Here is a 15,559-nt window from a genome sequence, read left to right on the forward strand (position 1 = left end):
TGGTGGAGGGTTAGGATTTGAAAGAATACGCAAGCCTCCCTGGATACCGTGCAACAGCGTGTTTTAACTCTTAGGAACCTGGGTTTTCCTAGTCACAAATGATGTAGCCATACTGATGTATCAATAGCCATACAGTGAGAAATACAGCACGCTGGTTTGTTTTTCCCTAGGAAGGGTGGTAGTTTGCTTCCAGCGCTGATTTTTTCTGTTTGTCTGAATGGCCCCATGGCAACTGCAGCAGGCTGTGAAGGAATGCCTTTATGTTTCTGGACCACACAGGGAACTGTGTGTTTCCACCTTGTTTGCCTCACACCTAGAGCTGCAGTGTGAATTCATGATGTTGTTTCTGGGTTGCACCATGGAGTGTAGAATGAAAATTTTCAATATTTCTTCAGCAGAAGTGGGAAATTTGAATTCTAAGATACCCGCTTTTCCCTAGAAGAGGGAGCTGTGAGAAGTACTAAGTGAAATTTAGTTCGAATCACACAATTAAGACTAGTGCTGCCGGAGTTGAAACATCACCATGGAAATCAGTGACATTTCTAATTCTTAATTGAAAATGTATTTGTTTTTCATTAATCTTCATTTTAAAAAATCCATTAAAATGGGTTTAGAGGTTTAATTCTAAGAGTGGCACTAACAGCAATGTTGGTCACGTGACTGAAGGGGTGTGTGGGCCTGTAGTTCTCAGTCTGACCTTCAGAGAGGGGTTCAAGCTTCCAGCCAGCAGTTGCTAAAAGGCTTTCTTTTACCACAGTGTTTGGTAGGTCCCCATACCTGTAGTACGTGTAGTTCTTAAGCTGAAGATAGCTAAGGGCAAGGAGGGGAGAGGAAGGCTGAGGGGGGAATACAGTGACTGAAATAGCTTAAGGAGCCATTGATCATTGAGAGACTTGAAGAACTTCGTAAAAGATCCCTATGATTTTTATTGCAGAGGTCTTGATTGTAAAATCACTGGAATGAAGTCTGTGTTTTTAGTCATGTAGAAGCTAAAGGAAACAAGACAATGTTTTTATTTTATTTTATTTTAGGTGTATTTTTATTTTTAAGAAGCACCTGTTTCTCTGGTTTTATGTTGAGGTCTTTGATCCACATGGATTTGGGAATGTAACCTTGTACAACCACTTTGGAAATCAATCTGGCATTTTCTCAGACAATTAGGAATAGCAGCTATATCACTCCTAGGCATAGTTCCAAAATATGCTCAAGTACACAACAAGGACATCTGCTCAACCATGCTTGTAGCAGCTTTATTTGTAATAGCCAGAAACATCTGGAAACAACCCAGATATCCCTCAATGAAGGAATGGATACAGAAATTGTGGTACATTTACACAATGGAATACTACTCAGCGATTAAAAACAAGGAAATCATGAAATTTGCAGGCAAATGGTGGGATCTAGAAAACATAGTCCTGAATGAGGTATCTCAGAAACAAAGACACACATGGTATATATTCACTTATAAGTGGATATTAGATATATAATATAGGATAAAAATACTAAAATCTGTACACCTAAAGAAGCTATGCAAGAAGGAGGACCCTGGATTAAATGATCAATCCTCATTCGGGAAGGCAAATGGGATGGACATCAGAAGAGGGAGAAAATAGGGAATAGAACAGGAGCCTACCACAGAGGGCCTCTGAAAGACTCTACCCAGCAGGGTATCAAAGCAGATGCTGAGACTCATGGCCAAACTTTGGGCACAGTGCAGGGAATCTTATGAAAGAAGGGAAAGATAGAAAGACCTGGAGGGGACAGGAGCTCCACAAAGAGAGCAGCAGAACCAAAAAAAATCTAGGCACAGGGGTCTTTTCTGAGATTAATACTCCAACCAAGGACCATGCATGGAAATAACCTAGAATCCCTGCTCAGATGTAGCCCATGGCAGCTCATTGTCCAAGTGGGTTTTCTAGTAATGGGAACAAGGCCTCTCTCTGACATGAACTCAGGCTCTTTGATCATCTCCCCCTGAAAGGAGAGCAGCCTTACCAGGCCACAGAGGAAGACAAAGGTACTAGTCCTGATGAGACCTGATAGTCTAGGGTCAGATGGAAGAGGAGGAGGACCTCCCCTACCAGTGGACTTGGGGAGGGGCATGGAGGAGAAGAGGGAGGGAAAGTGGGATTGGGAGGGGCCAAGGGAGGAGCCTACAGCTGGGCTACAAAGTGATTAAATTGTGATTAATAAAAAATAAATAAAATTTTAAAAAAGAAGCACCCGTTAAAAAAAAAAAAAACAACCCTAAGAAGTCCTGACTGGACTGTCCTTAAACAAAGGGAAAGGGTGGTTTTTTTTTGTTTTGTTTTGTTGTTGTTGTTTTATTTAGAATATGTATTGAAGGTCTGTCAGAAAGAGTATTGGAAAGGCTTACTGCGGAGTGCTATCCCTAAGAAACAAGAACTAAAGAACTTCAGCAATGGATAAAAATCCAAAAGCTCCAGGAGCCTCAACAAGAATGAAAACTTTCTCCTCCCTGGTGTCTGGAGAAGGTTCTGCCTAGTGGAGAAAATTGATATGATGCTAGTATTTCAGGCAGATGATTTAGATAAAAGCAAGAGAGCATTGTGTCTTCTTTCTCTCTCTCTCTCCCGCTGTTTCTCTGTTTCTACCTCTTTCTCTCTCTTTCTCTTTCTTTCTTTCTTTCTTTCTTTCTTTCTTTCTTTCTTTCTTTCTTTCTTTCTTTCTTTCTTTCTTTCTTTTCTTTCCAAGACACTGTCTTTTAAGCACATTTTTAGTGCTTTGTTAGAGGAACAACCAAGATCAGACATAGCTAACCATGGTGAAGAAGTGGAGCCGTCATGACATGGTAAGGTGAGCTGCAGAAGACAAGAAGTAGCTTTACAATGACCTTTGGACCCATGGCAGGAAAGAGCCTTGGAAATAAAAACACACGCGTGGAACAGAATGGTGTCACGTGGCTTTAGGAAGGTGCTGAAGGATGAAGAGGAAAGAAAGAAGCCCTTAGAGGGTGAAGAAACAAACGTACATGTTTATTTTTGCGTGGAAATCTTTCTTGAGAGCCACGCTTTCTGTCCCCCTGTGAATGCCCAGTGCCAGCCTGGTCTCAGCACATCATGGATACTTAGTGAGTCTTTAATGTCTCATGGATGAAGGGGTTTAATTAATGGATTAATTAATTTAATGAACTAGGAAATTAAGTTTATTAACAAATAATTATGAGCACTAGAAGGAAGTAGGTCATATGTGAAATATTAGTTCCCCCCTAAGTCTGAAGGAAATGTTTGTGGTGAGAGAGAAATTGATCTTCAGAAGGCAGATTTAGAAGATCAAGAGTCAAGGAGACCATGGAGGGTTTCTCCTCCATTTTCATTCAGTTAAAAATGAAGTAACAACACAACAAAATTCTTGTAGTGTGTGATATTGAGAATTTGGGGTAGAAAGAGAATTCAGGTTTGATAAATGACTGAGGGGAGACATTGTTCTTAGTAAGTATTTTTTTTTCTTTTATTACGGAAAGACAGCTGCCTATAAAACCAGTTATCTTACATCTGGTTCATCTGCAGATAACCTCAACATGTTTAAAGGCTAGGGTCAGATGGAAGGGGAGGAGGACTTCCCCTATCAGTGGACTGGGGGAGGGGCATGGAAGGAGAAGAGGGAGGGAGGGCAGGATTAGCAGGGAAGGAGGGATGGGGCTATAGCTGCGATACAAAGTGAATAAATTTTAATAAATTTAAAAATTTTAAAATAGAACTCTGAATCCCAGTAAAACACTGGACAGGGTTTGCTTAAGTAATGAAGTAAATTATGTCACATATCACAGTAGAGCACTTCTCTGTCACTCCATGGGTATGTGAAACTAAAAACTCAGAATTCCCATTGTATGTTGCTAAGGAAACGTGGCCGTTGGTATAGTAGTTCATAGTTGATCTTACTAGATGGGGGTCTAGTTCATCCACCTCAGTACCATACATACTGTATCTGGCTAGTATGGAGACATAAGTACCATTATATTTGTTTAGTTGTGAATAAACTGTAAGATTTTGATGGTTAAAGATATATATATGTCATTGCTTAACTTAAAATAAAGAAGAGATTCTTCAAAAAATAAAAGGATGTAAAATGTATGTGGAGCTTCTGTATCAACTAAGAGTTATAAGTTAGAGAAGTGAACACCAATCCTTAAATCTTAGCAAATAGCAAAGGGCTGCTTATACATTATGAGGCTTTACTTAGCTCACTTATATGGTTGTATTTATCAAAGAAATACATCAAGGAAGATAAAGTTATTTAAGAGAACATTCATTCAGGTTATCCCAATAGCAGCATGCTACACAAAGGTATTTAAGGTCAGGTGGTGTTGCCAGTAAATTGGGAAAAGAAAAGGGGCCCTCAGCTCCATGCATGAACCAGTGGTAATTCGCAGATGTTAACTGCAAGGTTTAAGAGTCCTTTAGCCTTCTAGGTTTCAGATTGCAGTCATTGAGTGGCGACATGTCAGTGCTGCTGACATGTTCTTAGAAGTTGTCCTGATAGCACTTTCAACTTGACAGAGCCTAGGAAAACCTGAAAAGACTCTTACCTGAGTTTTTATCAGGCTGGTCTGTGGGATTGTCTATGAGGGATTGTCTTCACTATTAATTAAAGTCAGAGGGTTTAGCCCAATGTGGGTGGCAGCAGCCAGTGGGCAATGGCCCTAGGATATAAGAGATTTAGCTAAGCATGAGTCTGAGAGTAAGCCAACGAGTAGTGGTGCTCCCTGGTTTCTGCTTCCTGCTTCCTGCTTCAAGTTCCTGCTCTGATATCCTGGTGCTCCATGGTTTCTGCTTCCTGCTTCAAGTTCCTGCTCTGATATCCTTCAGTGATGAGCTGTGACCTTATGTGTCAAGTAGATAAGCCCTTCTTCCTATGTTCCTTTTGGTCTTAATGTTTCTTCACAACAACAGCAATGAAATTAGAACAGATCCTTTTTCAGTATGATGTTTTTCTAAGTCTCTGGTATTGGCTATCTTATGTCTTTACAATTGATAGTAATGAAAAGGCAATAATAAATAGCAAAGTATGAGATACTTTCAGACAGGAGTTGATGTCACATTGTTAAATAGGCTACTTTGGGGAAAAATGAAAAAGGAGGCTACTCCCATTCCCAAGGTTAATCTGGTCTGTGTCACAGCTTACCTACACAGGCTGAAGAGACAGATCTATAGACATTAATTATATCAAGATGATTTCTGTTAGATGTGCATGTTAGCAAGAAGCTGGAAGGGAGGTGAATAATGGGTGGGAAAATCTGGACCGGCCTCGGTTGGTTCAGGTGGGAGTGATGTAGGAAGGAGATGGTGGTGGATTCTTCTAAGAGCAGGTGTGAGGCTGTGACAAGGCCTGGGCTTGCTGCCGAGGCAGGTCACGGAGCACTAGTGGACCCGCTCTTAAGTGCCAGACTCCCAAACCTAAAGCCTCATGGTGGCTGACATGGACATAGGCATTCAATTTAAATGATTCAGACCGGTGACATTTGGGGTGACTATAAACATGCACGAAATGTACCACAGGAGTTCATAGAATGTGGACCCTTCACTCTGTCACCCAGTTTATAGGACCTGGCCATGCCAGTGCTGCTGCGCCGTCCTCCCCCCCCCCAGGGAAAACTGGGCCGTTAGACTATCGCTTTACTTGCAATAAGCTTGACATCATTTTAGACAGAGTATTTATGATTCTCCTACAAACATCATGTTGATCTGTGATGACAGTTTAGATTTTATTTTCCTACGCTTGTTTTAAGTATGCTGTCTCTTATTTAACCAAAATCAACATTTGCTCTGATTTAATTTTATTTTTGGTCCTAGAATCAGTTATCTAGTGAATGATTCTCTCTTTTTTTTTTTTTTTGAATGTGCTTAAATTGATTTTAGTCTTAAATTAAGAATTTGTCTTGAATATAAACAGGCTGTTTTTCTTATGATATGAAATCAATGAAACCACAATGTATACTAAAGGTTCGGTTTCTTAAAATTCTGCTGCTATTTTAGCATTCGTTAGGATTTTGCAAAGTGACACCCTTGTCTACACATAAATTATTTTTACTCATGTGTTTGACTCTGTTGTGGTCTGGATATATTGAATGTGTGAATGCAATAATTTTATCAATCTTTATGGGTGATTTAGGTTAAGTTTCATTAAAAATGCTTACAGTTTTTTAAGCATTTTGCACTAATGCTCTATCAAAATTGTGTCTTCGATAAATGTGCTGAGCAGTAAATATATAGTGATTTAAAGGTAGGGATAGATTCCAGATTTTTTTTTTTTTTTGCTTATTGTTTAAAATCCATTTGCAAATGAATGATCACCTGGGAGATGGGAATAATTCTGTTCCTGGAGCTTCTGTTTAGCACATGCCCAGTGCCTCTCAGTTGCCACTGGACAGGCAGCTAAATTCCATCTCTTCAGAGTGGCGGCTGCCTTCCTCTCCTGGAGGGCCCCCGTGAGCTTCAGGACCTCAGGTTACTCCTAAGTCCCGAAAGAGCCAGCTAAAACAAAGCTGAAGATGCTTTACATTCATGTGTATTTTTGGAGCGTAGTACTTTACAAATTTAGCTGTTTCTGGCCACAGGGCCAGTAGTGTGGAAGCTAGAAACTTTTTGGGGCTCTTACTTTGTTGGTCTCTAGTTCTTGGTTCTTTTCGGAAACGGACATGTGTAGCCCAGTGGTTCGGACTGAGAGCGTGACTCACTTTCTTCCCTTCAGCACACTCTGAATCCACTAAGAACATTCTCTTTGTGACAGCGATTCTCAAATTAGCACATAAGAAGGTTGAATCTTTACATGGCATTATTGAGGTGGTCATATATACACGCCTCTTCCCAGACCAGGGACAGTTTGCACTGGACTGAACTAACTTTTAGAGATTCAAGTACTACCCACTATTGAGAGGTAAGGCTTTTTTTTTTATCACTTCCATAAAAAATAGAGATAACTGTCATGGTTTAATGTCAGTAGTAAAGTTTTGGAGTGATTAGGATGGAAAGAAAAAACCATAAAAGTTAGTGAACTGAAAAACCTCCCTCAAACTGTCAGGTTATTTTGGTAGAAAGTTTGAGACAACTTCTGAAATAAGTGAAGAATGAATGGAAGTAAAGTATACCAAAAACATAGGACAGAGCACCAGGCAGCTTTAAGCAAAATGTACATCACATCTGCGTATAGAAAGATTGGGGGGAGCATCTGTATGAAAAATTATAGCCTCTCAATTAAAAGCCCAGGTTAAGCCCCATTCGAGGAAAATATTCTATACTTCTTCTATACTAGATCCTTGCTGTTTTAAGTGTTACATGAAATAATGTATTATGATTATTATAATTTTATTACATGAAGCACATATATTATGATTTAGATTATTTGAGAAGAAAAACACTTTAAATAAAAAATCATGCTGAATAATTATTTTTGTACTGTGTACTGATGTAACCAATCAATAACTTAGAAACCCACAGTCTCCACTGGTTTCCAGTGTGCACGGGGCTGGCTGCAGGCAGCACCATTAGGAAGCATTATTAGACTAGTGGGGAAGCAGGATTAATATTTGCATGTTACAAATGTTTAATTGTGTTCCATACTCAATGAATGGTAAGTTAGTTTCTGATCACCGCCTTTTCTAATCTGAACTAGTACCCAGATAGTATGTATGGCATCCTCAGGAAGTACTTGCAACAAATAAATAAATTGATACAGACTCTTAGAGATGTATCCATGAAGCAATGCGCTTCTTGTTTCTGGTGTTACTTTTAGATGTGTACTCTTCTCAACTAGAATAATTTGTCATTATTATATTTTATATGGAATATTGTCACAAACACTTTCTCATATATTTTCATTAATGTGTGAAATGAGTACCCATTGCCCTGCATATGGCTTTGCATATCCTGACAATACCCTTCCCCTTGTTTGTTGTGTATGTTCATGGTCTATGGGTATATGGTAGATGTATATGTTATGTGAATGCATGCTCCCGTCTGTGTGTTAGGAAAACATAGCAAGATGTTGGGAGCCCTTCTTTATCACACTGTCTTATTTCTTTGAGTTGGGGCTTCTCCCTGAACCTGCATCTAGGCTGGCTTCCAGTAAGCTCCAATCATCCTGCAGTTTCCACTTCCCATGGCTCTGGGCTAATAGGCACATATGCCTCGACTGGTTTTTTACAGGTTGGGATCTGACCTTAGGTTGCTTGAGCAACAGCTATCCTTACATTCAGAGTCATGTCCAGCCCTATGATCTCCTCTTAAGTCACTTTCAACCTCATTCCAATGAATCCAAATTGTAATAGGAATTTTTGTCACTTCTTTTAAAAAATTTATTACAATTTATTAAATTCATATCCTGGCTGTGGCCCCCTCCCTCATCTCATCCCAGACCCATCCCCCTACTTCTTCTTCCTCTATGCTCCTCCCCAGTCCACTGATAGGGGAGGTCCTCCTCCCCTTCTGTCTGACCCTAACCTATCAGGTTCCATCAGGGCTGGCTGCATTTTCTTCCTTGTGACCTAGCAAGGATGCACTCCACAGGGGGAGGTGATCAAAGAGCCAGCCACTGAGTTCCTGTTCCAGTGACAGACAGCCACTGACTGTCCCTGTTCCCCTTACTAGGGAACTCACTTGGAGCCTGAGCAGATTTATGGGCTTCATCTGAGCAGGGGTTCTAGGTTATCTCCATGAATGGTCCTTGGTTGGAGGATGTGATAGGAATTTTACACAGGACTTTCTCCAGTTATTTACCCAGAACAAGAAATAGGGCTAGGTTTTCTAGTCTCTGTTCCCTTGGCTCAATGTCTCTGAGAAGTGATTTAAAAGTTACAAAAACTCTAGGCTCCATTGATTGGACCAAATCATCTTTAGAGTACTTCTTATTTCAGAATTCAATGAAAGACTCAACAAAAACCCCATAACATTAATTTATCTCTCTTCTAACTAATGGTGTAAGTGTAGGAATCACAAAATGGAGAAATCATTATGGAATTGATGTTCAGGGACATCTTAGCCCAACAGTGTGAATGTTACTTGATAGTTTTTCCAGAAAGCATTGCAGTGATTGCCTGAATTAGAGTTTCATTTTCATCCCTTTCTCGGAGGCTTCTGTTCAGAATATAACCATAAGTAGATTTTCTGCATCAGTTTTATATTCTCTGAGACATTAAAGGTGCTAATAGGTTTATGAGCTTGAGAAGAAATTTCTGCTATTGAGGAAAGCTGTGTCACTTACCAAGCTTGTTAATATTTTGATCTTCCAATCAAATTACTCTCTAATGGTTATATCTATGTGCTTGCTCCCTATTGTGATGTTTCCAGAATGCATCACAGGTATGGCAATATTATGTAACTAGAAAATTGTGAGAAATAGCAGGCACATTCATAATTGCACACCTAGAAGTGAGTATGTATATACATATGATTGCCAGAGGAAGAAAAAATTGTCCTTGAACAGCAAAGATATTAGTTATATTATATAACATAAAATATATCAGTGATTAATTTAGGCAAAAAGAGGATACGTAATCATAAGTTTTAGAGGTATTTTAAAGATAAAATGGATTTTATAAGACTTCCTTGCGCTAGGACCAATATATATATATATTTTCACAACTCCATAGCTAAGCAGCAGATAGCACCATCTGCCTTCAGCATGGCTCCTTAGTGATGTATAACATGCACGTTTGTCACTTTTAATTTAGGATGTTATTTTCCCACACACATGACATATAAGTAGTACTGTATGTTAAGCAGTCTCTGTGTTACATTTTTCTTATATTAGCAGTTATAACTGATAAGATATTAATAGATGGAATAATTCATTTTATGAAGTTTCTTTAATGGCCAATTCATTTTTTAGACTTTGCCAGGGGAAGGCTTGTTTTATTTTTTCATGAAGTAAATTTCTTTTCAGCTACAGTAAGTTAATATTCCTCTGGCTCGGACTCACATGTAGCTTAGAGCTGCTCATAGTCATGCAGCCATCATCGCTGCCTCAGAGAGTTTGCCAGTACAGAGATGCTGAAGAAACAAGTAAAGGCGGAGGAGTAATCTGTGAACTCCCAGACCGCGTTCTTTCTTTCCCTTGATGTAAATATGTGACCACATAACTTAAAGATCAAACTCACTAATAGCCATGCCACCTTCTGCTGCATCTGAGCATACTAGGAAGCAATTGCACATCATGGCAGCACTTCAGCCTTCTATTGTCTCATTGTTTTGGAATCCTTAAGCTGTTGTACAAAATGATAAGGAGGAAAAGGGGCTTTCTTTTTTAAAGTTTTATTTCAGTTTATTTATTTAATATTCCAAGGGTGTCCCCTCCTTCCTTTCCTCCCAGTCCCCTCATGCTCTTCCTTTGTCCTTCCCCTCTCTGTTTCCCCCCAGAAAAGGGGAGCCCCCTTCCCCTCCCCATAACAACCCTCCCCAGCACATCAAGGCACATCAAGACTGAGCATATCTTCATCCCCTGAGGCTAGGCAAGGCAGCCCTGCCAGGGGGAAAGGGGCTTTCTAATAAGGAGAGCAAAGATCCAGCAAAGACTGCTGCTGTTAGGGCCAGTTGGCTTCTTGGGAGATGTAAGAGTGGTGGTGGTGGGGGCTGAATGAATTCTAAAATGTGTCTGTGGCTTACTGACTACTCCAGCTATTCATTTTAAACAAGATAAATGGGGAAACAAGTCTCCCTGGTGTAAGTCTTCCTCATGTCCATCCTTACTCAGCCTGTGTGTCTTTCTGAAATTCTTAGAGGGAGCATGCAGGGCAAGTGAAAGCCTAGGTTTCAGGGGAGTTTCTACCCTTCGTAGAATGTAGTGGTCAGTTTCAGAAAGGAGAGGATCTCTTCCTAGGAGTCTAGGTGTTTATTCCATTCTCATGGCTGTTCGGAGGCTTTGCAGCCGTAGTGGGGACATTATATGCTCCTGTTAAGAGAGCTCTAAGATCCAGCCCCAATCCTCCTTGCTCTTGTTATATCCCAGTGTGTATGAAAAACCAGCTTTAGAGCTGGGTTCTATGGGAGCTAACAGTAGAAACAGAAATAGATAAATAAATAAAATAAAATAAAATAAAAAAGGCCCTATTTTCCTAAAGGAAATGAGTTTTAAATCTCTTGTGTGCTTGTGTAATCATATTCTTATGCTGAAGATTGTAACTAGGTCATCTACTTGTAATTAGGCTATTTTGTCTTCTAGACCAAATAAACACAGTATTAGCCTTAATGTAGGTCTGTTGATAAGCCTTTAAACACTTGGTTTATGTAACACCTCCTCATACTCTGTATGTTCTCTGAAACTGAGCTGCCAGCTACCCACCGCCCTCCGTCCCTCTGGTTTCTGCATGGTCTAACTATTAGACCATGGTTAAACAGGGTTCCTATGATTTCTTTCATAATGTTTTTATGATTTCTTTCATAATGATATGCTGTCTGAGCAGAAGCTTACAGGTTCAGTTGCTTCTTATCTGACAGAGGAAACAGGGGAAGGTTTGTGGAGAGTGGACTCCTCAGGAAGCCCATGGGCCCAGACACAGGGCTGCTTAGGCAGACTGGGGAGGACTGGGCTACGGGGCTGTGACCACGGGAAGAAAGCACCATGAGGGAACTTGAAGACCCTTGATTCTTGGCTTATGCTGCAAAGAATGTGTCGACAATTGGTGGGAAACAAAAGAGTGTAGGAAGCTGAGAGAGCTGCCCCTGACAGTCCAGGTAACCTTGGCTGAAGGCCTAGGTTCAGGTGATGACCAAGGAATACCAGTTCCCAGGCTGAGTGGCCATTTGAAAAGGGCAGTGCCTGGGTGATACAAGACTACCTGGTTTCCTTCTAGCTTGGGCTTCCAAGTCCAAAAGTAAGTTCAAGGTGCTGAAGACAGTGGGAGGACAGAGGGTCCAGATGAGCTGTAGTATATGGTCTGTGGACCTGCCAGAAGAGACTCGAAGTTTGGGTCTGGGGGATGGGAAAGGACAGCAAGGGGAATGGAAAGTTGGTGGGAGAACCTGTCATGCGACCAGGTGCAGGGGAAGATGAGAACACAGAAAATTCCAGAACCATATGTGCCGCAAAGGGAAGCCAGGCTAAGGAGCCACTGAGAGAGCAGTAAAGTGGTAGAGACCGGAACCTCAGGACAGAGAAACATGGTCACGAAGGAAAATGCAGTTTGTGATAAAACTCTATTGCCTCAGAGGGCTGAAAGGGACAAAATGCCTGACAGCTTTAATGAGGGCAGTTTCACCAAAGCTTGGGTGTCAAAAGCCAGATGATAGTGGCTTCAGGAGCAAAAGGAGAAAGGGAAACAATTCACATTTGTTACACTGGGCATTTTTATCATGGGTGTCTTCATTTCCCTGTTCCCCTCATGTGGATCCTATGGAGTGTCTCCCAGGTAAAAACTTTGGTGTTAAGCGTCAGTCCAAATTGCACAAGTCCAACAGCTCAAGTGAAATCTCTATTTTATCCTGTTTCTTAGCCAGTCTGACATTTGAAGACACCAATAATATTGCACTCACGTAGGTTGGAATGCTGTTTCCTCAGTGGGTAAATAAGGGATGGATTGTTGTGGACGTTTTGGTTTATGATATATAAACATGTTGTGTTATAATTCCAAGTTGGGGGTTTTAGTTTGTCCACACCTGTTAAGTGTCTCAGGCAGAGTATGGTCTTTGCCAGATGGCATTAGTTGAAGCCTTGAGGACTTTGAGGGGTATATCCAGAGGAAGAAGGCACAGCTGCTTGGAGGAGGACTGATTGCTGCTGGTTCCTCCTGCTGCTGTGTTTGCTGTTTGCTGACTTGCTGGTTACCTGGACTTACTGGATTTTTTGATGACTGATACTTGCATTGCCCCAAAAGAATCCTATGACCCTACCCAGCAGGAAGTGACAAAGAGAACTCCACCCCGCCCCTGTCTCCACTAACCTTCTTTCCCTCCTGCTCAGGTGTTGGTGGGTTGGAAGAGAGGTTGAAGTGTTTAAGAACCCTAAATAAAGTAGGTTTGATTTAAAAAAAAAAATCTAGATTGACTGTGGATAGTTTATGAAGCAGAGCTTCAGGTATTCAGTACCTATTCTGTGTAGTACATCGGATACCTACACCTCTGTTACTGACACCATGATGAAATAATTAAATAATAAAATAGCAACACAGAAGTATCCTCTAGTATCTTTATCATATGCATGTATTGTGTATAGCACCGGGAATAGGAATCTGTAGTAGTGGAGATATATACATTCACATATACACATAAACAGGCAGAAATGTTTCCAAAGACAAACAAGACAGCTATGAAAGGACTTAGGGCCGACATTATAAGTGAAACACAGAGAAATGCTTGCTTCCAGGGAGATTAGCAGTCTTTCCTTTGTGATAGTGCACCTTTGAGGACCTGTTGGAATTTGGCACTATTCTATTTATAGGACCTAGTGTGTAAAAAGGGGTTGGTCAAGCTAGCTACCAAGCTTAGCACTTCACCTATGATAACTGGTCTGGTGACTGTCTAAGCACCAGTCTGTGAGTAATAATATAATAAATGGTAAAGAGTCCTTTAGCAACACGCTAATAACAGTAAATAGTGTAAAATAACACTGTGCCCATTGTAAAGCTATTCATGCTTTATAGAAAGGTGGTGAGGGTTGTGCATTTCAGTCAGACAGTGCACAATGATACGAGAAGAGAAGCTTTAGCAAGAATGTGGTTTCCACACTGCATGGCTATCCCTCAGAGGTTTCTGTTTAGGAAACTGAGGAAAAAGTGCAAGGCAAGGGATGCCACAGAAGCTCCATCTCACTTTAAAACGCAAGAGAACCCAGGGACATTCCCTGGACTGAGGTTGAGAGGTGTGGCACATTTGGCCCGTTATTGAGCAGTGGCTACAGGGCTGAGTGTAGAACAGTGCGGGCATGATAACAAATGAAAATCACAAGAGCTTGCTTGGGACAGCCTGACACCCAGGGCAGCTGGCTTCGGGGTGGAGATGAGGAGAACCCCTTCTTTTGGAAATCCATTGGTTATGTGGAGTTACAGTTTTGTGTTCATAAAATGTAAATTATGCTCCAACTCATACAAATGCATTTGTCCTTGGGCACCAAATTTTTCAGAATTTTGGCTGGTGGCTTTTTCTTCTGGTTGAGGATGGACACTTGAACTTTTTTCTCCCACTCTCGCCTTGATGAGATTCTGGTCATGTTTTAGTTTGTATCACAGCAAAGAGGTTTTAAACGACCTCTTTATGAATGCACTTGCTCTGCCTCCGTTCTCATTTGCCTTGATCTCAGCATGACTTTTGACACTGTCAGCCGCACCATCATTTCAGAGCGCTTGAGGGAATTTCCATTCTTAAACCTTCAATTTTACATCAAAATAACACTTGAAAAGCACAGTGTTACAGGCAAATATTTTGTGTAAATGTTTTTTAAAGGATGCTGAAATTTTTTATTTAGTTAAAATAATAGCACATAGGGGCCTGCTTGTTTTAAGTTTGATTTGAAGATGGAGTCTACTTTAACCAGTTCCTGGGAACTGTGTTTTGTTGTTTTTGTTCTTTGCTGAGGTATGGCCCAGGGCCTCATCAATCCAGGCAGACACTTTACCACTGGGCAGTACTCTCCGCCCCTCAGGATCTGTGCTGAAGAGGCTTTTAAGTGGGAATAGGTTGTGTCATATGTAGGGAGTCAGTACGTGGGAAGACAGTCCAGGGAGTGTCACCCTGACCAGAAATTAGCCTGTTGCTGTTCAGCTGAGGTGGTGATGCAATCAGTCACTCCCCTACCCAACGCTCTGTGAGATCTGGATAAGGATAATGTCGTGTCTGGCTGATTAGAACTCTCTAGGTGAATGCACTAAAAGACTACTTTTTTATGGTATGATGATCAAAGAGGGGTTACCATGGGTAGCTCTAAGCTCTGAGCTCTAGAGCAGCTTTAAACTGCAGCATGTTTGCGTATGCCCGGTAGGTGTGTCCAACCTGCAGAGTCCAAATGCAGCTGGGAACGCCATTCAACACTTCTGTCCACAGCAGTGTCCTGTCTCCCTGTCAAAACGCTGGGTGTCCCTTATGGAGCTTTTGGTCCTGGGTTATTGGCTGCCAGATTGATGGCAGCTTTTGTCCTTTGATGGCCCTTCCTTTGCACATTAAGTTACATTTAGTAAGATTTATAAATGTCACCTGAAAACTGTCATGACACTTGCCCCTCCTGCATCCCTTCTTGATGTGACAGTTCAGAGTCTGGCTTTTAGTCATGCGATTGCTAGACAGGTATTCTACATAGTTACCTGTGTGGCCTAACAGCCTTTCCTAAGCACCTGAAGTCCTGATGTTCCAGAGACAGGCAAAAGTGAGGCAAGCTTACTGCCAGCGTGAACTCTGGCTTCCCTCTGTTGGTCTCAGCAAACCAAGAGCTGATACTGGCAGCAGCTGGTGAGTTCTGAGTAGATTTCTTTCTGCAATATTGAAATGTGTTTCTTCTTGGCTCTTGTGAATTTTGGAACCTGCTGCATACAGATGTCAGTTACAGAGCTATGTTTAAGTAATAGTAACGATTTTTAAAAAATCATACACACATTCGTTGCATTTTGCTAAAAGCTAAA

General features: G+C 41.1%; 1 protein-coding gene across 1 annotated transcript in view; it reads left to right on the forward strand.

The window, feature by feature from the left end:
* Npas3 (neuronal PAS domain protein 3) overlaps positions 1-15,559 on the forward strand; it is an 852,204-nt gene that overhangs the window by 167,262 nt on the left and 669,383 nt on the right.

Source organism: Meriones unguiculatus, chromosome 7 (genome assembly GCF_030254825.1).
Source record: "Meriones unguiculatus strain TT.TT164.6M chromosome 7, Bangor_MerUng_6.1, whole genome shotgun sequence".
Classification (NCBI taxonomy): domain Eukaryota; kingdom Metazoa; phylum Chordata; class Mammalia; order Rodentia; family Muridae; genus Meriones; species Meriones unguiculatus.